We start from the raw sequence: 22,462 nt of genomic DNA, 5'->3' as shown, positions 1-22,462 counted from the left end.
TGCTCTTGGGTAGTTGAAAAAAGAAAAGTTGGTGGGATTGAAGTAGAGTGAGCAAAAATTATGAAGTATCCAGTTGCAAGATGAGAAACAAAATAGGATTACTTTCTTTTCTCATTATAAATCAACACTGTTGCAGAGAGTTTGATAATGATGTAAGATTAGAGAATTAAAGACTTGTGATAAGTATGGAAAAGGAGATAAAATTATATTTTAAAGATGTGACTATCCCCTTGAGAAGCCCAGGGGACTCACCAAAGAAGCTGTTAGAGCATTATGGGGTAGTATACACCTATAGTCTCAGCCACTTGGGAAGCTGAAGCAGGAGGATCACTTCACTGTAGGAGTTTGAGACCAATTTCAGCAGCATACGAAGACTCTTCTAAAATGAAATGAATGAAGTAAAATAAAATAAAGAAAGGGAATTTGCTACATCATGACTATAAAATCTATAGTATTTTCCCATATTAGCAATAAATAATCAGAAGTGGAAAATTACAAAAAGATCCAATTCATAATTGAAAGACACTATAAAAGATGTTGGAATACATTTTATAAGAAAGATAGTAGATGTATGAAGAATAAAATCTTATGGAAAGCCATAAAACTAGAATCAACTATACCCTGTTTCTGGAATGCAATGCAGTCTCACATAAACACCCTTTAATAAAACACCACTTTGAATCCCAAAGGAGTCTTAATTTTTTTAACTGCCCCAAATATTTGAAACTATGTATAAAAAGAACAAATGCTCACAACTAGCCAAGACACAGGTTTTTCTATTAGCTGATATTAAAATGTAGTATACTGGCATGTAAGTAATCTGTGACTGGGAACTGATCGGTGCCCGGGGGAGGAGCAGGGATGGAACCTTTTCTCTAGAGGCCTAGACTAACAGTTTGATCTTAGGAGGGTCATGTGGTTTCTGCCTTGACTTCTCACGACAGCAGATGTGACCAGATTTGATCATCCACTGTGGCTCGCCAACTGGTGAACTTATTAAAGCAGTGTACAGAAATAGTACATATGACAAAGGTGGTATTTCAAATCACTTAGAATGATAACAGGATAAACAAAACACATTTAATTTCTAGTAATTCATTAAAATATTCCCAATTTGTGGTTAACACAGCAAAAGTGGTTTCTGTCCTCAAATGTGGTTTCTGTCCTCAGATACAGTTTCTGTCCTCAGAATGTCCTCAAGTAGACTCATGTGGAAGAAGCACTATCAAAGTAGGAAAACACAGATATCACGGAAAAATAAATTTATAATGGCACAGCACTGTGGAACTCTTTTCAGGTTCACTTAAGAAATCCTTCCAAGTCATAGAAAATCAACACTAATGTAGGTTGATGAAAATTTTGACTAGAGACCTAAAACCGCAAACCAGGAGAGTGTGTGCAACCCTTGCAGGTGGGTGGGATCTGGTATAAGTCAAGTGGGGAACAGGTGGGGATTGGGTGGCGTCCCTGCCAATCATGAAGGCCATGAGAATCATGGGAGTGTGTGAGTCCCCCTCTTCAGAGCTGCCAGTGAGTGCTGGCTGGCCCTGGGTGCCGTCTGGAGGGCATCTGGCCTGTGCTAGAAGTGTGCAGGAGTCAGAGAAGGTGGTGCTGCTCCTCACCCGTGCAGTTGAGAGGAGACTGAGAGTCCACATGTAGGGAATGAACTGGGCAGGAGACTCAGGAGTCAGAGCCGCCGGGAGGAAGGAGGGAGATGGCTGCTTATTGTTTGCTCAGCTTGCCGACACCATTTCTGAGCAACATCTGGGCTAGAGATCTCACTCAGGACTTTGCAAGCGAGTGGTCTTCCATGGAGCTACATCCTTAACCTAGACAACCTTTGCAGTCTAACCCGTCCTGAATTCAAAGACACCCTTCCCCCAACAAAACAGGAAACATCCAACCCAACGCCACCCCACCCCACATAAAACATGGGGGAGATAGGAGATCCAATACACTTTCTCAGCAAGAGGAGCCACAGGGTTTCTTTTTCCCTTTTCCCCTTTCTTTCTGCAGCTGTTATTGTTGGTATGTTTGTCATTTTTTTCTTCCACCCTTTTCTCTCCTACTCTTTTCTCTCACTAGTATTTATAAGAACTTCATACCATATGCTTTCCTTCTCTTTCATACCTTGCTTACTTTCTTTTTCTTTCCCCATTTCTCTTCTTTTTAGTTATCAATATCCTACTTAAAATACTGTTTTAAAACTCTAGTTTATCAATTGGGCATTGGTGGTTTACACCTATAATCTAGCTACTCAGGAGGCTGAGATCTAAGAATCATAGTTTGCAGCCTAAGCAGAAAAGTCTATGAGACTCTTACTTCTACTAAACTACCAGCAAAACCAAACCAAACCCAGAAGTGGAGCTGTGGCTGTGGTAGAGCACTAGCCTCGAATAAAGGAAGCTTAGGGATAGCGCCTAGGCCCAGAGTTCAAGCCTCAGGATCAGCACCCCCCTCCCTAAAAAAGCCTCCCCTCCAAACCAACCCTTTATCCCCCCCAAATCCTAATTCCTTTTCACTGATAATCTAATTGCTGGAGTAACTGATATTTACAATTGTTTCCTACCTCATTTAAATAGATGGTTTGGCTTTGAATGATTGGTTTCATTATGTTTATTGCCTTTTCTTTTCTGAGTGGTGATGAAAGAGATATCCAGATTAACATATATACTAATTGTAATGTAGAAACACAAGTCATGAAAATGTGCAACGTGACCCCTCCAAATACTAGAAAGCATCTCAATACATCCATCCTATGATAGGTAAATGGCTGGAATTCTGGACAAAATATAATACATAAATAAGAGCTTACTTTGAGAAATAATGACTCCAAAAAAGATTCAGACAAACAGATAAATGAACTAATTGAGGGAGCAGGTAGCAAACAGTACAAGAAATGTACCCAATGCCTAATGTATGAAACTGTAACCTCTCTGTACATCATTTTTTTAATTCAAATTTTTATTATCAAACTGATGTTCTGTACATCATTTTGACAATAAAAGTTAAAAATAAAACGTGGACAAGAAAGTGAGCAAGGAAATTGAGATTCCAAATGATCAAACATTGTTTCAAATAAAAATAAGTTAAAAAAAACAGTAGAAAGCATCAGTAGTCGACTAGAATAAGCGGAATAAAGAATGCCAAAGATCACAGTTAAGATTGAGGGAATAGTATACGCAGAAAGCAGTAAAGAAATAAAAATAAGCAAGCTTGGATCCATTTCATCTTAATTAGGCTCCCCTGCCACAGGATTATTTAGAATTTCTCAATAGGTAGAGACATAAAGAACATGTCTGTGTGGAGTTCTTTTCTTTTTCTCACTTTTTGTCTTCTTTTACTTTGGTTGAGGGGAGCAGTACTAGGGCGTGAACTCAAGTGCTCATGCTGGGAGGCCGTTATTCTACTACTTGAGCCATATCCCTAACCCTTTTGCTTTACTTATTTTGAGGTCGGATCTTAGTTTTTTTGCTTGAGGCTGGCCTTGGAAAACCATCCTCCTACCTCTGCCTTCTGCATAACTGGAATAACAGGCATGTACCACCACTCCGTGTTCACTGATTGAGATGTGAGCCTCAGTTAACTTATTGCCCTGGCTGGTCTCCGACTGTGATCCTCTCAGTCCCAGCCTCCCAAGGAACTGGGATTGCAGGCATGAGCCAACACTCAACCCTGCAGTTTAACCCTCCTTAGCCTGTTAGGCATTCAGTGAATTGCAGAGTATTACTGTAGAGTCTCCATTTGTTTTGATAGTCTAGATGCCCCTGTGGTGCTGAAGAGGCTGCTTAGATGGATGAGCACAGCAGCCCATAGCTGTACTTGACACCTGAGTAACTGATGGGTAGCCAGTGTGGTTGATAAACTGACTTTTAATTTATTTAAATTAAAAATTGAGTAGCAGTATGTTACCAGTGGATAATTTTGGACAAAATTGGTCCAAGCACCTAGCTGGAGTAACTAAAAGCTTAATAGTGGGAAAATTATATTTACAAATCAGTATATTTCCTTTAATATTTGTTTTTATCCTGTTTTCCTTAAAAGTGTGAAGTAATTAAAATGTTTAAAAAGCATAGGTTAGACTCTTGACTTCTATGACACCAGTGCCCAGCACTGATAAGTTTATTACATTACCTGTTTGCGTCAATTTTTTTCAAAAAAATGGAATATAACTTCACATTTGAAACTGTACTAGACATTGTTTAGATTGTTAGGATATACCAGTAGAACTAAACATATGCCATTGGCCCTATTATGCTAGAGGAGACCAATAACATATAATAAGCATTTCAAAATTAAATTATATAGTATGTATGAAAGTAACACTGGGGGAAAAACAGAGTAGCGCCAATACTACAGCTTGAACACAGGGCCTTGGGTTTTCCCTTGGCTTTCTTTTTCAAGGCTGGAAATGTACAACTTGAGCTGCACCTCCACTTTTGATGGTTAATTGGAGACAAACGTGAGCCTCACCTCAGCCTCCTGGGTTGTGAGGGTTACTGGCATGAGCTACTGGGGCCTGATCGGAACCTGGGGGGGCCCCACGCTTGCTAGGCAGGTGCTCTCCTGGTGAGCCATGCCTCTTGTCCTCTTCTGTGCTCGTTATCTTTGGGAGAGGCTCTTGCCTTTTGTCTGAGCCCTTGTCTGGTTGGTAATCCTTCTCTTTTTTTGTCTGTCGACATCGCTGGAATGGCCTACCTGCCCCACAGCATGGATCTTTGTTCTGGTGAGATGGAGTCTCATGAACTTTTTTGCCCAGCAAATCCTCTTGATCTTAGCTTCCTGTGTCGGTGAGATGACAGGGGCCTGCCGCTATACTGAGCTGTTCATTGCGAAGGGGTCTGACAAACATTTTGCCTAGGCTGGCCTCAGACCTCGATCCTCTCAACCTTTGCCTTCAGAGGAGCTAGAATAATAGGTTTGAGCCACTGTACCCCACTTAGATGGTCAAATTTATTCATCTTTTCACTTATGGTTTTTTTGTTTTTGATTTTTTTTTCTTAGTCTCCCTGAAATTCTTTATCATAAGTGTATGTAGGTATTCTTTTATATTCCATTGAGCAGTTTTAAATGTTTACTGTTCATATTTACATGTTTAATCACTTTTAATCTTTTTTATTTTCTTTAGAAATTGGAAGACTAACTTCACAAATCTCACAAAAATGCATGTGACACAAATGATTGGGATTTTGATCAAATTTGCATCTAACTTACAGACCGCTGGAGAATCTGGAAAATATTCTTGGCAATATTAATTCTTCCTTTCCACAAATAACCTATCTCTTCACCGAGCCAGGCCATCTTGTGTTCTGCATAACCCTGTTTTGATTTCCCCACAAACTTCTTGCTCATGTTTAGTTAGATTTTTTTCCAAGATACTGTAGAGATTTAATTGCTCTGATGAATATAATTTGTTCCCTGAATTACTATTTCTTTTCCTACTAGTGGTCCAGAAGAACATTATTGTTAAATCCTGAGCTATCTGGAGGATGAGTGTATTAGTAGTGGATTAGTAATGGAAAGGGCAGTTGGCCAGAGCAAAACCTCCGAAAGGGGAGAGAGAGCTTGGTGAGAGGCTGAAGTGGGTAGCCTCAGTCAGCGTGAAATGAGAACTTGAGGCTGGTTTCATGATTGTCTGGGGCTTGCCCCAGAGCTTGCTGCTTAGTGAACTTGGGAAGAAAAGGTCTTAGGAGAATGATAACAAATGAATATCTCACTCAGCAAGATCGCATGCGTAAGAGAAAGTGCTGAGGAGGGGTGTGTGAAAGTTCATTTTTCTCCTAGAGACTTGGGCTTCATGACCAGAATCTATGGTGTTGGCTCGGCTCAGGAAACCCCTGCAGTGGGTTGAGCGAGAGGGGTGGGATTGTGGAGGTCCTGTCGCAGAGTCTGGCAGGACAGCCTGCTCTCATGGCTTTTCAGCAGAGAGATTTGTGTGTTGGTGGTCTTTGTTTGGTTCTACGTTTTCCATTGAGCAGCTTCTAGATGATGCTTGCTTCTTCAACACACGACTTTTCAACTGTAGCACCATTTACCAGTTAGCAACTGTCCTATAGTCTTAAGTTCCAAGCTGTAGATGGAGTTGACCCTCTCACCTGTCATCATCTTTATCAAAATTGACAGCCCTCAGATTGTCTGGGCCTGCTTTATTTTTTTATGTTTTTATTTTTTTTGCTAGACATTCACCATTGCTTCAGACCTTGTTCACATCATGAACATCTCAAATTGGCTAGCATAGTTAGTATCTCAGGAACCGTTCCCCTTTCTTTCAAAGACATCTCACTTATATAGTATAGTACATGGTACTCTCACCTGTAATTACAGCAAGTAGGCATTGGGAAGGAGGAAGTAACTGGTGAGGAGTGACTGAGGAGCAGCCTAGGGTACAGTAATAATAAGCTGGAGTCTGTGTGAGGGGCAGAGATAAGGGAAGGCCAAGTGAAACGGAAGAGGACAGGTGACGTGTGACATTTGGGTTGGCTTCTAGAGACCCCCGTCAATCAAAGACACAGGAAGATGTGTAGTCTGAGTATTCAGATAGAATCCGATTAGAAGTAACTTGGTAGGAGGTGAACCTTGCTTTCTTGGTTGGGAAACAGATTCTATGTCTCAATGAGGGGTTTGAGGAAAATCTCTCAGATGTGGAAAGCATCTGAAGTCTGTAGCCACATCCTAGACATAGACCACCTGGACAACGTGGGCAGAATCTAGTTTCTGAAAATCTGGGCAACTGGAAAAAAGTATATATAAATAGACAAAGTCAAAGTGTGTCTGGTCCAATACTGAGACTCAACAAGAACTGCAAGGTTGCTGGAGACTGACAACTGACAAAGCTTGACGTGTTTTATTCCTTTGTTCCAACCTGGAGGCTGAAATGCCAGAGGATATGAACCCAAAGGTGGGCTGTCCTAATCAAGGAACAGATAGGAGGAAGAAATGCAGAGCTCCAAGTTCCAGCAGACTAGGCTCCTTTATGAGGAGACAGAAACCCAGTCAAGATAAATTGAATACAGCAAGATTCAACGTAACCAGGAAGCACATTGAAAATACATATTGATTAAACTAAGGTAAATTAAATAAGGGGCTAGGTCTTCAAGTGTTTTTTAGATGCCTTTTAAATACTTTTGATGTAAGCATAAGGGGTCAGATTTGAGAAGGCTATGTTTATGTGTGGCTCTCTCAAGAAATGACGTCTATGAAGATGATGGACAGCCTGCTTGGCCTTTTCTTTCCGCAAACCACAAGCTCTGATTATAAACAAGGTATCTGAGAAAATACCTTATTTCCTGATGCCTGGCCTGTAAACCGGAGTCTATAAAAGTTTGATAGCAGAGGCTACTGTGTTGTTTTTCTTTTTTTAACGTCAGGAAACATATGTTAACTATTAAAGTGTGGGAAAGAGTGGGGTGGGGATGACTGATGGGCTGGAGAGGTGTGGAGAAGAGAGAGAGAGAATGTGTGTGTGTGTGTGTGTGTGTGTGCGCGAGAGAGAGAGAGAGCGCGCGTCTTGAGTCATAAAACATTGTGGTCAGAAGTGTGTGAGAGCAGAAGAAATAACTATGCAATGAATGGTTTAAAAAACATTCATTAGAAAATTAAATTTCCTTTTGAGGTAATATCCCATAGAGATTCTCAAAGGGGTTGCTCATAAATCAAATTTTGAAGGGCTCTTAACACGATTATAAGAAAAAATAGTTCTGCAAAAAAAAATAAATTACTGTTAAAAAGAATTAGGCATCAGAATATTCCTGTTATTTAAATTGGGAACAGAATTGTCTTTGTTCTGAGGGATAAATGGGTAACAGGCGTTGTGTTTGTGTGGCTGGTTCTTTATGTATGTGTGTGTGTACAATTACAGTAATAGATCAGGTCTTTCTAACAGCTCATGGAAAGAATTAGGCCCTTCTTTACTGAAAAGCTGGCTTTATGGAAGCTGACAAAGATCTCATAGTGTAATGACTTTTGGCTCAAGAAGATAGTGATATCTTGGAAAAAGTAAAGGCGTGTGGCGGCAGAAGAAAGATGCTTGCAACACAACACAACAAATTATTTCAACAAAAGATACAGTGTTTTTCTTTTTTGTTCACTGAATTCTCATGGGGTATTCTTTTCAAATGTGCTGACTGAGGCCAGAATCCAAAAGAAAGGAATTTGGATTTGTGGATCTTGTATTTTACACTTGGGTTTAATTCAATTCAGCAAAGTGTATGTGTGTGTGTGTGTGCGTGTGCGTGTGCGTGCATGTGTGTGCATGCATGCACATGCATACGCGCACTAGTCTTGGGGCTTGCACTCAGGGCCTGGGTGCTGCCGTTAGTTTTTTTGCTCAAGGCAACACTCTACCATTTGAACCACAGCTCCATTTCTGGCTTTTTGGTTAATTAGAGATAAGAGTGTGAATTTCCTCTAAAATACTGCGTCTGCTCCAACTTACTGGAAGCGGGAAGGTGTTTATATCAGGGGAATCAACCACATGAATAACCCAGTTTGTCTTGGGGACCCCAGGAACATCTCTGTTGCATTCAGTTGGATGGTAAGTTACTTCTTTAACAGTCAGGTATCGAGGGTCGTTCTCAGCATATCATTTTAAAATTCTTCCATCCACTAGAAGAGCAAAAGGATTCTTTATTTTACAAAATGTGTAGTGCCACAAAATGTATTACTTCATGCTGAGTGATGTAGCTACTGTTTAATTTTTAATTATGTAAAACATATTTACTGAACACTCAAATTTCTGAAAATTTGAACTATTCAAAGGCCACATGTTTCTCACAAAGGAATAAATTGGAGCACTGAAGTTTTTCTCACACAAACAAAAAAATACTGCATCTGAAAGTTCACATTTGTTCAGACATCCATTTTTCCTACAATGGAAACTCAGTTGTTAATTGTGAGATATTTCTTGCTGATTTTTATCCTACTTATTTGCCTATTAAAGAGCAAAGGAAAATAACGTTTAAATCACAACTATGGTCTTTTGCCATTCTGATGTCATTTACTCTATTTTATTAAGTATGAATAATCTAAAGATTTTTAAGGGTATATATGTTAAATATGAATATAATAATGATTAAAAGCAAAAAATACATATTCTTTGAATTAAAAGAAAAAAGTGTCATACACTTTCCTGCCCAGACTGGCTTGGAACCAAGAACCTCAGATCTCAGTCTCCAGAGTGACTAGGATTACAGGCGTGAACCACCGATACCTGACCAGTTCTACACATTTTCATTGAACCTTTATTCTGGAGTTAGACAGCCCATGTTAATGCATGACTCTACTTTTCTAATATTTAACATATGTCAAGTACTTAAGACTCTGTTTGCCCCTTTGACTCAGCGGGACTGGGAATTGAAAGCTCTTCCGACCATCTTAGTGGGAAAGCAGCTGAAAGGCCAAGAAACTGTTTATCTACCAGATGCTGTGAGAACACAGAGGTCCTGCAAATAACCCTAGGGGGTGGGTTCCAGGAGGAAAATTTGAGAGAATTTTACTGTAGGGAAAGAAAAAAGAATCTTCAGAAAGTAGACAAAGTCAGATACCTGGACATATTCATAGAGTTTTGAGCTTCCTTTCTTGTAGATAATGCATGCATTATGTATGTATATATGTGTATGTGTATATGCATGTATGTATGTGTGTATGTATGTATGTATATATGTATGTGAATGTATGTATGTGCATATGTACGTATGTATTTCTGCAGGGATTATAGGCATGTACCATCATACCTGGCTGGGTTACCTTTTTCAGACACTGTTAGAAATAATGGAAACCAGCTAAATTCTACTCAACTGTAGACTCCATTTGAGTCTAATAGGAAGAGAATAATTAGAATAGCAAGTGCCTGTTGTATAAGGTATTTCTCTATACTGATGGACAAAACACTGGGTTAGGTTAGAAGAGTGATGTGCAAACCTTTTATTGGTTGTTTTTTTATGTTTTTTTTTTGGTGTTTATATGGGGACTTGAACTCAGGTTCTCCCATTCTTCCTTGACTTTTTCACTCATGTTTGGCACTCTACCACTTGAGCCACATCTCCCATCCCAGGTTTTTGTTACTTATTGAGAGTCTTAGACTCTCTTGGATTTGACTGCCCAGGCTAGCTCTGAACCACAGTTTTCAGGTCTCAGCTTTGTGAGTAGCTAGGATTACAGGCATGTGTCACCAGCACTGGCCTGTGTAACCATTTTTGTGTGGCTCTTTGTCAGTATTAGTTAAGCAGAATAAACAAGAACAGAGCTTAATATTTTCTGGTTAAAAAAAAGGAAGCAAAGTCATTTATGACCCCTTGTGAGAACCATACTTTAGAATTATATGAAAATTTCTTTTAATTAAAGATTACTTATTAGCGTTATTAGTTGTATAAGAGGGGCTTCATTGTGACACCTCCACACACGTGTACAATGTTCCAGGTGTTCCAATCAACCTGCCCCCTCTATCACTCTCTTTTATCCTGTTCTCTCATTCGTGTGTGTGTGTGTGTGTGTGTGTGTGTGCATTCACCAATCCTGGGGCTTGAACTCAGATCCTGAGTGTTGTCCATGAGCTCTTTTGCTCAAGACTTGCACTCTACCACTTTGATCGACAGCCCCACTTCCTTTGTTTTTGGTAATTGATTAGGTGTATCAGTCTCATGGACTTTCCTTTGAACCATGATCTTCAGATCTCAGCCTCCAGAGTAGCTAGGATGACAGGTGTGAGCCACCAGTGTGTGGCTTCCCTGCCATTCTTAAGACAGTTTCTATGGATATAATTGCTGTATCTCCATTCGTGTAGGGAATCTACTTTGAGCATATTCATCCTCATTCACTCTCCTTGCTAACCCTCCCTTGTCTGGCTGCTAACCCCCTGACAGAGTTTGTGTGGCATTACTACCTGATTGCCTGACCTGTGAAAATGGCAAAAGCAATACAAAGTGCGTATACGCGCATGCACACACCCGCCCCTTTAGACATGTAGAAACATGCTCCTCCTCAGTGGAGGAGCACTGGTGAGGAAGGGAGGGGTCTGTGCAACCCATGCTCCTCTGCTCCTGCTTTGTCTTGTCTCCTTCTGCCTTGCCTCTCTCATGCTATCCTTGGTTGCTGTGAGACCTCTGGAGCATCTTATGGTGAGATAAAAGCACGTCCAACACTTACTGTTGCTTTAGCTGGCCCCACAGCTTTCCATGTTGCTGTGACCAAACCTATCAGACCACCCTTGAAGGATGGGGAAGGAGACACTTGGAGACCCCATTGACATTCTACCAAAGTGCAGCAAGACAGGGAAGGAAGGACAGAGCTCTCTGCCAGCTGTCCTGCCATGCTACCTCTCCATTGGTGTTTCGTGCCATCAAACCCATCCAAGTGCTTCTCCCAATAATTTCAGAAGGTGGGATCAAGCCTCATGAGTGCTTTTCCCCCTCAGCTTGTCTGAATTTCCCACCACCCCACCTCTGTCCATCCCCTCCGCATATCACCTACTGACCGTCCTGCCTGCCCATCAAGGGAATAAGACCGCATCTAAGCCTGAGTTAGGTGTTTTGGCCCTTACCTCTTCTACCAGCCATTCTAACTTCTGTCTTTTGTCCTTGAGCCAGAGAGACCTCTGTGGTATGTTGTGCTGTTGCCGTACTCCATGAGTCATTGTCGTATAAACTCTCACGGCTACATGTCCCAAGCCAAGTGCTTTTGGGCCATCAAAACAAACAGACTCCTTTCTCAAGCTCTTGTAACACAGAGGGGGATTTCAAGGCAATTATTTCTACTGATCTCACTTTAAAGATTCTATTTGGAAAGTCACAGCTGAAGAATAACATCTTTGTTCGAGGCTCTATTTGTCTGCCCCCGAAGCTGAAGTTGTTTCAGCTTTGCTGAGTGTAGCAGTAAGACTGGGAAAACTGAAAATACAAATCAGGTATTTCACCAGTAGTAGTGTGTACAATATATTTTTAAAAATATTTGTACCAGGGGCTGGGGATATAGCCTAGTGGCAAGAGTGCCTGCCTCGGATACACGAGGCCCTAGGTTCGATTCCCCAGCACCACATATACAGAAAACGGCCAGAAGTGGCGCTGTGGCTCAAGAGGCAGAGTGCTAGCCTTGAGCGGGAAGAAGCCAGGGACAGTGCTCAGGCCCTGAGTCCAAGGCCCAGGACTGGCCAAAAAAAAAAAATATTTGTACCAATATTGGAGTTTGAACTCAGGCCCTGGGCACTGTCCCTTAGCTGTTTCCACTCAAGGCTGGCACTCTATCATTTGAGTCATACCTCCACTTTTGTCCTTTTGGTAAGAGTCTTATGGACTGCCCAGGCTGGCTTTGAATTTTGATCCTCAGGTCTCAGCCTCTCGAGTAGCTAGGATGACCTGCATGAGCCACCAGGGCTTGGCTACCGTGCTCAGTCTTTCTTATTGCTTAGACTTGAGTTGTATCCCCGACACTAAAATGTGGGTGTGATGATTTCTGTGTATATTTATAAACAGAACCATCAAGTTTTCAAAGGCATGTTGCAGGTATATTAATGGTAGAGGAATAAACTGTCAAAGTTCTAGCTCTGACTTTTCCAAATCACTCGGATGTTTTTACAATTTATTTAAACCTGATCTCCTAAAATAGGTATGATGACTCACTTTAAAATATATCGTTGTCTGTACTTTTGAAGACTTTCTGGAAGGATGTCAGTAGTCTCCAAATTCTATTATCAGAGGTGTGAAATGAATATAAATGGCCACCGAAGTGGCCTTGCTCAGTGCCTAAATCAGCTCCTTGGGTAATCACCACGGTGAATTGCTGCTGCGGCTCCATTCGCGGATGGCTGTAGGGTAATAAGGTCCACTGGAGTACTGGCACTGGTAGTGTGCATTTCAGCCTTCAGACTGATCCATAGCCACTGCCATTTTGCTGTGCAAAACCCCTCCCATACGTTTGCCCCACGGGAGCCCCAGGTAGCATTGCCTGGTGATTAGCAGGCCTGCTTGCTTGAGTTTTTCCAAGAGAGAAATCCTACTTGTGTGTGCTGCCAACTTGAGTTCTGTCTGTGCAAGGGTGCGGTAATTCTCAGGAGGGGTTTTGCACTGTGTCGCTTTCATATGCTTTTTGTTTTCTCAATGCTTGGGGATACTTGTGTCTACGTAGATCAGTTTTTAAGTTACTATCTTCTTAGAGTCAGCATTCTAACATTGCAGCATCATCCTTTCTCTGTGAATTTCAAGCCATGTCTTGGGACTTCCTTGGCTCTTTTTGGGTCCAAGAATATTTTTGTGTTTGAGTATAGGATCCATTTCCAAATATGTACCTTTTTTTTTAAGGTCTGAACTATGTTTTGTGCTTCATGATTTTGTTTTATTTCCTCTTATCTTTTTGGGACTTTCGAGTCTTTATCATATATAAATTGGCTTATAAAAGGTTAGTAGGAGCCAGCTGCTGGTGGCTTCTGCTTATAATTTTAGCTATTCGGGAAGCTGTGATCTGAGGACTGTGGTTCAAACACAGCGCAGACAGGAAAGTCTGTGAGACTCTTTATCTGTAGTTAACCAGCAAAAATCCAAAAGTGGAGCTGTACCTCAAGTAGTAGGGTACTAAACTTGGGCTGAAAAGCTGAGGGTCAATATGCAGGCCCAGAGTTCAAGCCCCAGTACTGGAACATAGACACAGAAAAAGGGTATGTAGTACTCAATATTTTAATCAAGTGCCAATTACGTGCAGAATCGAGTGGTGCTTGGGAAGGGGTATGCGCAAGGACGCGGTGCTTGCAGTTGGTGTGAAGTTGGGGGGCATCGTTTCCCATGGCTGGCCCCACAGAGAGCCCAGAGACAGAGGTAATGTAAAGTTGTGAAGAATTCTTTACAAGGACATTGTTGGTGTCCTGTATGTGTATTGTTCTGAAGCGCTACTTGTTCTGTTAGAGTAAATAGAGTTCTGGGAGTGCAGAGCTTTTGTTCATTGGATCTCGACCTTGTCTCCACACCCTGCCCTATTCCCGGGTCACCGTGTGCTGTGGGCAGAGTGGGCTGGGGCGCAACCTCAAATCAGAGACAGCCTCTTGTCTCCCTATGGCTTTGCCTGCTGCTTCCCTCCCCTTCTCATCCCTGCTAGCAGCATTCGTGTGTGTGTGTGTGTGTGTGTGTGTGTGTGTGTGTGCGTGCGTGTGTGCACATGCGTGCACACGTGCACATGCATGCGCACGTGCATGCCAGTACTGGGTTTGAACTCAGGCCCCCCTGCTTTTATTTGGCTTTTTCACTCAAGGCTGATGCTCTATCACTTGAGCTACACTTCTACTCCCCGCCCTCCCCCCCCCTTTTTTCCAGTTAATTGGAGATAAGAGTCACATGGAGTTTTTGGTCTTGGAGCCTGATCCTTAGGTCTCAGCCTCCTGAGGAGCCAGGACGACACGTGTGATCCCATTGCCCAACCCTGCTAGTGTTCTTGGCTCTGAATTTGGGGAGGGTGGTGATGCCTAGGACTTCCCCCTAGTGGTACAAGACCCATTGCCGAGTCCTGTTTCTAACACCCATTCTCACTGTGTGTTCTGCATTGCTGATAGATTTGTGGCTGCAGCTACAGCTCCACACTCAGTGTGAGGAGGAAGGAAGATAAAGGAATTGTAGCCTTTGCTATGTGCACTCTGTCCACACCAAGAGACTAGTCATTGCTTCTAAACCCTGATCAAAGCCTCTGGTTGACTGAAATGGAAGGAAGAGAGAGAAAGGAATAAAATATCTGATTAAAAAAAAAATCTTGATGCAGAAGAGTCCTATCTAGGGCTGGGGATATGGCCTAGTGGCAAGAGTGCGCGCCTCGTATACATGAAGCCCTGGGTTCGATTCCCCAGCACCACATATACAAAAAATGGCCAGAAGTGGCGCTGTGGCTCAAGTGGTAGAGTGCTAGCCTTGAGCAAAAGGAAGCCAGGGACAGTGCTCAGCCCCTGAGTCCAAGGCCCAGGACTGGCAAAAAAAAAAAAAAAAAAGAGAAAAGAAAAAAAAAAGAGTCCTATCTAGAGAGCCAACAGAGATAGGGGCTTTTGCAGTGCTGCAACCAAACCAGAGCCTTTGCCATGCTAGGCAAGGACTCTACGGCATGCACGCAGCCCCTCCGCTGCTACTTATAGGAATGAATAAATCCACTTTGTAACTATTAAAACTCAGCCTTGCTAGGCACTGCTCACGCACACCTGTAGTCTGAGCTACTCAGGAGGCTGAGATCTGAGGATCACAATTCAAAGCCAGCCCGGGCAGCAAAGTCCATGAGACTCTTATTTCCAGTTAAACAACAAAAAGCCACAAATGGAGGTATGTATGGCTTAAGTGCTAGAGCACTGGCCTTGATCGAAACAGCTAAGGGACACTGCCCAGGTCCTGAGTTCAAGTCTCAGGACCAGCATAAACATAAGTTACTTTGGGGCTTGAGGAAGAATTGTGCTTGGGGTGAAGATAGTGCCGAGTGGAGGAGATGGAGTGGGTATAGTGTGTGGGGTATGAATCAGTCCCATGAGAGTCAGTGTGGCATAGAGGACGCAACCAGCTCAGTGAGGCTGAATTAGTAGCTCTCATGGGCTAAGGGGCAGTCACTGAACTTCTTTGTTCACTCTCCATCTTTTGTGATAACCACAGACCTGCTCAGTCACAGTGGTTTAAATGGTGGATTCATGATTGCTTATTCCGCTCCATGATTAGGTGATAATTTAGTAAGAACTGTTTTTCTGCTTGTTCTAGGAGTTTAGAATTCTTCTTTGTCTTTATTATTAATTAGGTAGTCTCTTTGTTTAAATTATTTAACTCTATGGACCATGGATTCCTTTATTCCAAAAGTTTGAAATGGCCCTTTCATCTTCTCTGTGCCGAAGTTGTTTTTTTTGTAGATACATAGACCTATGTATTTTTTTCTTACAAACAAACCTATTAACTCTGACTCATCTGTCAAAATATTCATGCTGATATGAAGCTTTTCACAAATCCTGTGATTTCTCAGATAAGTACATGCAAATAGAACAGTTTACTTTGCTGATAATCTGCAGTTTAATTATACCTCAAAGGATCCTGGTCAAGGTTGGAAGTTAATATAAACTTACTTAAGATGATATCAGAGTATGCTTACAGTCTGTCACAGGGCCCGTGAGGAAGACAGAATTCTGTTAAGGTAGTATTTTTAGCAGTGCTCTTCTTCTGAGAAATCTGTTTGCAAACTGAGTATTAACCATGTGCTGTCTGTACTCAGAGTTTTCTTTCTGCCATATGCTTATTTTCTAAGGCAAGGCGATTATGTACAGTGAGGAGAAAACAGCTGTTCCTCCACTTTCAAATATCATTCAGTATACTCTTTAGTCTCCCGGAAAACTAGTAGTTTTATGTACTTCTGTTTGTTCATAGTGTTGGTAATAACCAGCATCTGTGATTGGTTGGTTCTCTTCACACCTAAGTTTGTAAGGGAATGTGGAGGGAATTATTGAATTTAATATCTAATACCTTACACAGAGTGCTTTCTTTTGGGGGAAGGTGGTATTGGCTCTTGAACTCAGAGCCTTGTGCTCTTGCTTGGCCTTCTCCACTCTATCACTTGTGTCATGCCTTCACTTTGGGCGGCTACTTGATGATTCGGGTCTCTTGGATTTGTCTGACCAGGCCAGCTTTGCACAGGGCCCTCAGATCTCAGCCTCCTGGGTAAGTAGGGTTCCATGTGTGAGCCTTCATCACCTGGCCCCCAAACCTCCTGTAAACAGAGAACATAATTTGACATAATAAAACCTCAGGTTTTGCTATAGTTCATTTCAACACCCCCACTCTACTAATAAGGTGGATTTTTGTTCCATTTTTTTAAAATAAGGAAACTAAGTCACAGAGAAGTTTAAGTGCTCACTTACTGATAGCATAGCAGTTAAAAATTGAATTCAAACTCTTAATTCCAAAGCCTATATTCCTCCTTTTGTGGAGGGGAGGAGTGGTACTGAATTTTGTTCTCAATTTGTTGCATTTTGTGGACACACTGCCACTTGTACCAAGGTCCTACCCCTTTTTGCTTTAGTTATTTTTCAATTAGTGTCTTACTTACCACTCAGGTTGTCCTGGACTGTGAGCCTCCTATTTATTACCCCCCCCCCCAGCATTCGTGCCCCCTCCCCATGTTATTGGGGTGAGAACCCCCCTCCCCCCGGCCCAGCATTTGTTCTCCTGTGTTGGTGGGGTGAGAGGCACCCCCCCCCCCAGCATTTTATTGGTCACCTTGAGGTCTTGTGACGTTTTTGCCTAGCTTGGTCTCAAACTGCAATTTTTGGACTATAACCTCCTGAGTAGCTGGGATTATAGGTATATGAGAATCTACACGTGTTCTAAAGTTGTACTTTCAATAACAAAATGTCCCTCATGATATTACAGTTAAATTACACTTATTTTTTGTCCATATCAAGTGATGTGGCAAACTGAGTGTACTGGAGACAGTTTTAAGCCAAACTGTGTTATTGCTGAGACCATCAGATTATAGTTCTCATTAGCATTTGATGATTAAGACTGAGTCACGACCCGGATATGGCTGCCAGTGAATCCGAAAAGCATGCTCCCATTCCATACTCCTCACAAGTTCACACCTTAGTTACGAAAACAAGGTGAGTGGTAGCGAGTTATTTTAAGAGTTTTTTCCGAACTTAATTTTATGAAGTTAATAGAGAGCTAGAAAAAAATTTAAATGGTATTTAAAAACATGGAATGAACTAAAGCTGAAGAGGAAATATGTATTTTGTTTCCTCCCAAATTTATCATTATTTACTATGATGGTAATATGATCTGTATCTATATCTATCTGTAATAGATCTGTCTGTGTATGTATGTATGTATGTATGTATGTATGTATGTATGTATGTATGTATCTATCTATCTATCTATCTATCTATCTATCTCTATGCAGAGCCAACAGGATTCCAAGATCCAAGATGGGCCTGGAATTCCAATCTTTCTGTCTCTGCTTCCTTAGGTTTGGGATTACCACCACCCTAGCAGTAACAAATAAAACTAACAAACAAAAAAACAAAGAGCAGACAGAACTCTTTAGAAATTCTGACAACTGTCAGCAGTTTGCCAGTCAGGATCCTGCCGTTACTGTACAGTGGGAGGAAACAAACCCAGTCAGTTTTCATAGTGGGTAACAGATGGGATTGGCTCCATGTGATTAGAGAATAATGGAATTTATTTTCCCACATTAGATTGTGGTGTGATTCTTTGTGGAACATTCTTAGCTTCCTGAATATAAAGAGTATCTCTAATATACTGAGTCTATTTTGTCTTAATTGTGTGTGTGTGTGTATGTTTGCATGCTTGGGGCTTGAACTCAGGGACTAGGCCCTGTTTCTTTGCTTTATTGTTAAGGCTGGTGCTCTGCCACTTGAATCACAGCTCCACTTCTGGCTTTTTGATGGCTAATTGGAGATAAGATTTGTTCAGACTTATTTGTCTGGGCTGGCTTTGATCTGCAATACTCAGATCTCAGTCTCCTGAGTACATAGGATAAGCACGAGACACTGGCATCATTACTCTTATTAGAGGAAATGCAAAGGGCATAAAAATGTCAACTATATTACTGCTTACTGAAATTGTTTATATGGACAGCTGCTGACATAGAAGCCAGTGGAACATCTGACTACTGGCTTCTGGTTTTCTGACTGTCATCAGGAAGTGACTTACACCTTGATGTTTGGCCCTTTGTTTGTTTTACTCCCAAAGGCAGGAGGCTCTGTTATACACTTGCTTTTGAGGGGGAAACTGCTCAATCCCCTTTGCATCTGGTAGCAAGTAGTAAGTTTAAATCTGTGAAACTCAAAGTCAGTAAAACCATCTCATGTTATTTAACTTTCTTTAAATGTCACACACAAATTGTTTATCTAAGGACATTTTGATTTAAGGTCACAACAATCACCAATTTTTTAAGGGTGTTTTTATAGGCTACATTTTTTTTTGTAAAGAAAATAGTCTCATGTCCCTTGCTTCAGTTGCATGGTACTTTCTGGTGCTGGTAAGGTCTGGTAATTTCTTGTATTGAGTTTACGTGTACTTTCTGAACTAACTATAGTAGAGTTAACACCTCCTACCAGTTAGCTTTTCAGAAACCATCATGCTTGATAATATTTAGCCATAATAAATGTAGTTGTATTGTAGGACATAATATTTAAAAATAGCATTGTAGTTCAAAACAGAGGTTTCTAATTAGACAATTACTGGGTAACAGGAAAGGATGTTTTCAAATTTATGTATTTATTGTTGGATGGTTTGGCTTCAGAATCCAGGAGTTTCCTGATGCAGTTTCATAGTTTCTATGGTTGTTTACACATACGAATATCTACATTGTTAAGAATAATTTCCTGTAGTTATACTTGTTTTTTACATTAGTGACATGAGATCACTTTATAAAGGGGGTGGGGGAATGGCAATGTTTAACCCTTTAATAAATGACTTCATGTATTGAGACTCAGGACCACTGTAGATAAGTGGATAAATACCCATACCAGCTGATTGATGGCTTCTGTTTTTTCTTTTTTTGTTGTTGTTGTTGTTTTGTATTTTAAGTTGTATTACATTGGCTCTGGGGCTTGAACTCAGGGCCTTTACCCTTGCTTGTCTTATTTCATGCACCGATGGCACTGTGCTGCTTGAATCACACCTTCACTTCTTGCCTTTTGCTGGTTAATTGGGGATGAATTGGAGAACCTTACAACTTTTCTGTGCAAGTAGGAGTCAAACCCCAAGCCTCAGAACCTAGCCTCCTGAATAGCTAAGATTACAGACCTGAGCCACCGGTGTTCAACTGCTTTAGATTTCACTGTCTTAATTTCTCTTGTCTTTACTATCTGTTGCCTCTATAAACACAGACAGACACACAGGCAGACATAGACACTCCATATAGATAGGTACATACACTATACATACATATATACAAATGCATACACATACAGTTTATAGTTATATACAGACATTATACATATGAAACTATATGTTTTTCCATAGATAATTTTCTTCTTTCACGCTTGAAAACACAGTATCTTATAAGAGGAACTGTTTCCCCTAAAAGTCCAGAAGTATTCAGAGACTGGCAACAGTCCTGTTTTCCCCAGCTCCTGGTCACCTTCTCATAGGACAAGTGCCTAAGGGGAAGAGCCCCCTCACCTGCCCAAGGATTCACATTTTTAGGCACTTGAGGTCTTGATTGGTGTAACCTGCAGAAAATCAGCACGACTCTACTTACAAACACAAGACATAGCAATGATTTTAGAAGGCACCAGAGAAAGCCTACAGCGAAACTTTATTTTTCCTTAAAAACAAAACAGAAAGTCAGCTATGTCAGTTATCTGTTCAACACTAACTTGTAGTGCTGCTCAATAAAATGTTGTGCAGTAGGAAAGGATGTGTCTGAAACTTTGAGCCTCAAGAGTAGGGCCTGGGGAGCCAGCAGGGGCAAAGCCTCACCAAACACCAGGACAGCGTGGCTCTTGGTTTCTGAGTTGGTGGTTATTTCTTAAGCAGATTTCTGGTGAGGAGTATGAACAGTGAGAAGCCAGTGTGGGTGTTTATCCATGATGTGTTTTGATCTGAGTTAGAGGAAAAACAAAGTTAGTGGCCCTCATGGAGACCTGTCACTGAAGTTCAAGCTAACGTACAGACACCTCAAGTAATAACTCCAGTTCCCTCCCAAACTTCTTCCAAGCTCTCGTTAGAGGAGATGCCATTATGCCTCTAATTATGCTTTGCTTTATTTGCATGTTCCCATGTATTTATTTGCATGTATTTCTATCTGTAAGGTCATGGCAGCTGGAAGGTGACCTCGGGGGCGGGGGTTGTCTCCTAGCCTCTGGGCAGCTAGGCGTGGAGGAGGCCCAGCACGGCTGAGGCCACAATCTGCCAGCTTTATTAGGTCTTTATTTGTCCAGGTTCTTGCTGACCTTTCTCTTTTAACATATAAAATATCAGGATTATGCTTAATACAGTATGTACATATGTTATTTTATATATACATCTATGTATTATATATACTAAAACTCCATAATTCACACAGTATAAAATGTCTCTTTTAGCTCCTCACTTTGCCATGTTCTCAAAATCTAAGACTAAGGTAGTGATTTAAATCAATAGAATCACTAACAGTGTGTGTGTGTGTGGTGGGGGGGGTTGGTACTAGATCTTAAACTCTCCCTCCTGCTCTTGCCTGTCTTTTTCACTCATGCCTGGTGCTCTACCGCTTGAGTCATAGCTCCACTTTTGGCTTTTTTTGTGGTCAATTAGAAATAAGATTCTCATGGTCTTTCTTGCCCAGGCTGGATTGGAAGGTCAGTTCTCAGATTTATGCCTTCTGAGTAGCTGGGATTACAAGTATGAGCCACTGGTATCTAATAGTCATTATGAACTTTTCTGGGTATATGCCTTGAGATTTCTTGGGTTTGTGGATCTATATGAGCTTCTTGCACAAAGAGTTTATATCTTTATTTTGTGCCTGTTTAAGTACTGAAAGCATGATTTTAGTATATTAATGTTTGTTTTTCTTTTTTTGGATCCAATTTTGGGGTTTGTGTTGGAATGGCTCTGTACTCCACTACTTGGGTCTCACCTAGCTTGGCTTTTTACTCATTAGTTGGAGATGGAGTCTCATCGGCTTTCTGTTCTGGATGATTTAGAACCTCAATCTTCTGGATTTCAGCCCTTCTGAGTAGCTAGGATTAAAGGGCTGAGCTACTGAAACCCAACTGAGTTTTGAGGACAAAAGTCCATGGGACTCATGTCTCCAGATACTCAGCAGATAGGCAGAAGTGGAAGTGTGGCCCCAGTGGTAGAGATACCAGCTTTGAGCCAAAGCCAAGAGAGAGAAGGAGTCCCTGAGTTCAAGCCCCAGTGCCAGCATTAAAACAAAATGGATCAAGGGAAGTATCGTGTATATACACAATGGAATTTTACTCATCCATTAGAAAGAATTATAGTGTACCATTTGTAAAGAAATGCAAAGACCTGGAAAAAATATACTAAGTGAAGTAAGTCAGGCCCAGAGACACAAAGGATGCATGCTTTCCCATATATGTGGAAGCTAGATGTAGCTTAAAAACTTAAAAAAGAATACATTGGAAGGTATGCAAAATAATGTATTAGCAGAAATATAGTAGATTCAAGGGAGAATGCAAGTAGTGTAATTCTTTAGAAAGTCAGTTCAGCAAAATAAAACACCAGGAAAGGGTAAGGTGAGGTCAAGGGGGAAAGGGTAGATAAATGAAGAGGAAAAGAGAGGGAGAATGCCATCAGTAATCCAGTGTATATCCTACAAAATCGAGAGTGAGGGAGGGATGGGTGAGAATGTTGAAAGGAGTGACATTGATCAAGATACATTGTATTCATAAACTGTTTTTGTTCAGTGCCAACCCTTTTGTACAACTGCTTAAAGAAAATAAAAAGAAAAAAACTAAAAAAAAGGGAATTGCTCATGTCCAGATGCAGTATTTGGGTTTTTAGTGTGTGGC

At 41.2% G+C, this 22,462-nt stretch overlaps 1 protein-coding gene across 2 annotated transcripts in view; it reads left to right on the top strand.

Moving 5' to 3' along the window:
• Nucleotides 1-22,462, top strand: part of Bckdhb (branched chain keto acid dehydrogenase E1 subunit beta) — a 157,218-nt gene that overhangs the window by 78,623 nt on the left and 56,133 nt on the right. The gene's annotated exons all lie outside the window — the stretch shown is intronic.

This window comes from Perognathus longimembris, chromosome 9, assembly GCF_023159225.1.
Source record: "Perognathus longimembris pacificus isolate PPM17 chromosome 9, ASM2315922v1, whole genome shotgun sequence".
NCBI classification, from domain to species: domain Eukaryota; kingdom Metazoa; phylum Chordata; class Mammalia; order Rodentia; family Heteromyidae; genus Perognathus; species Perognathus longimembris.
Note: the sequence above shows the minus strand (reverse complement) of the source record. Positions and strands in the feature narration are given on the sequence as shown.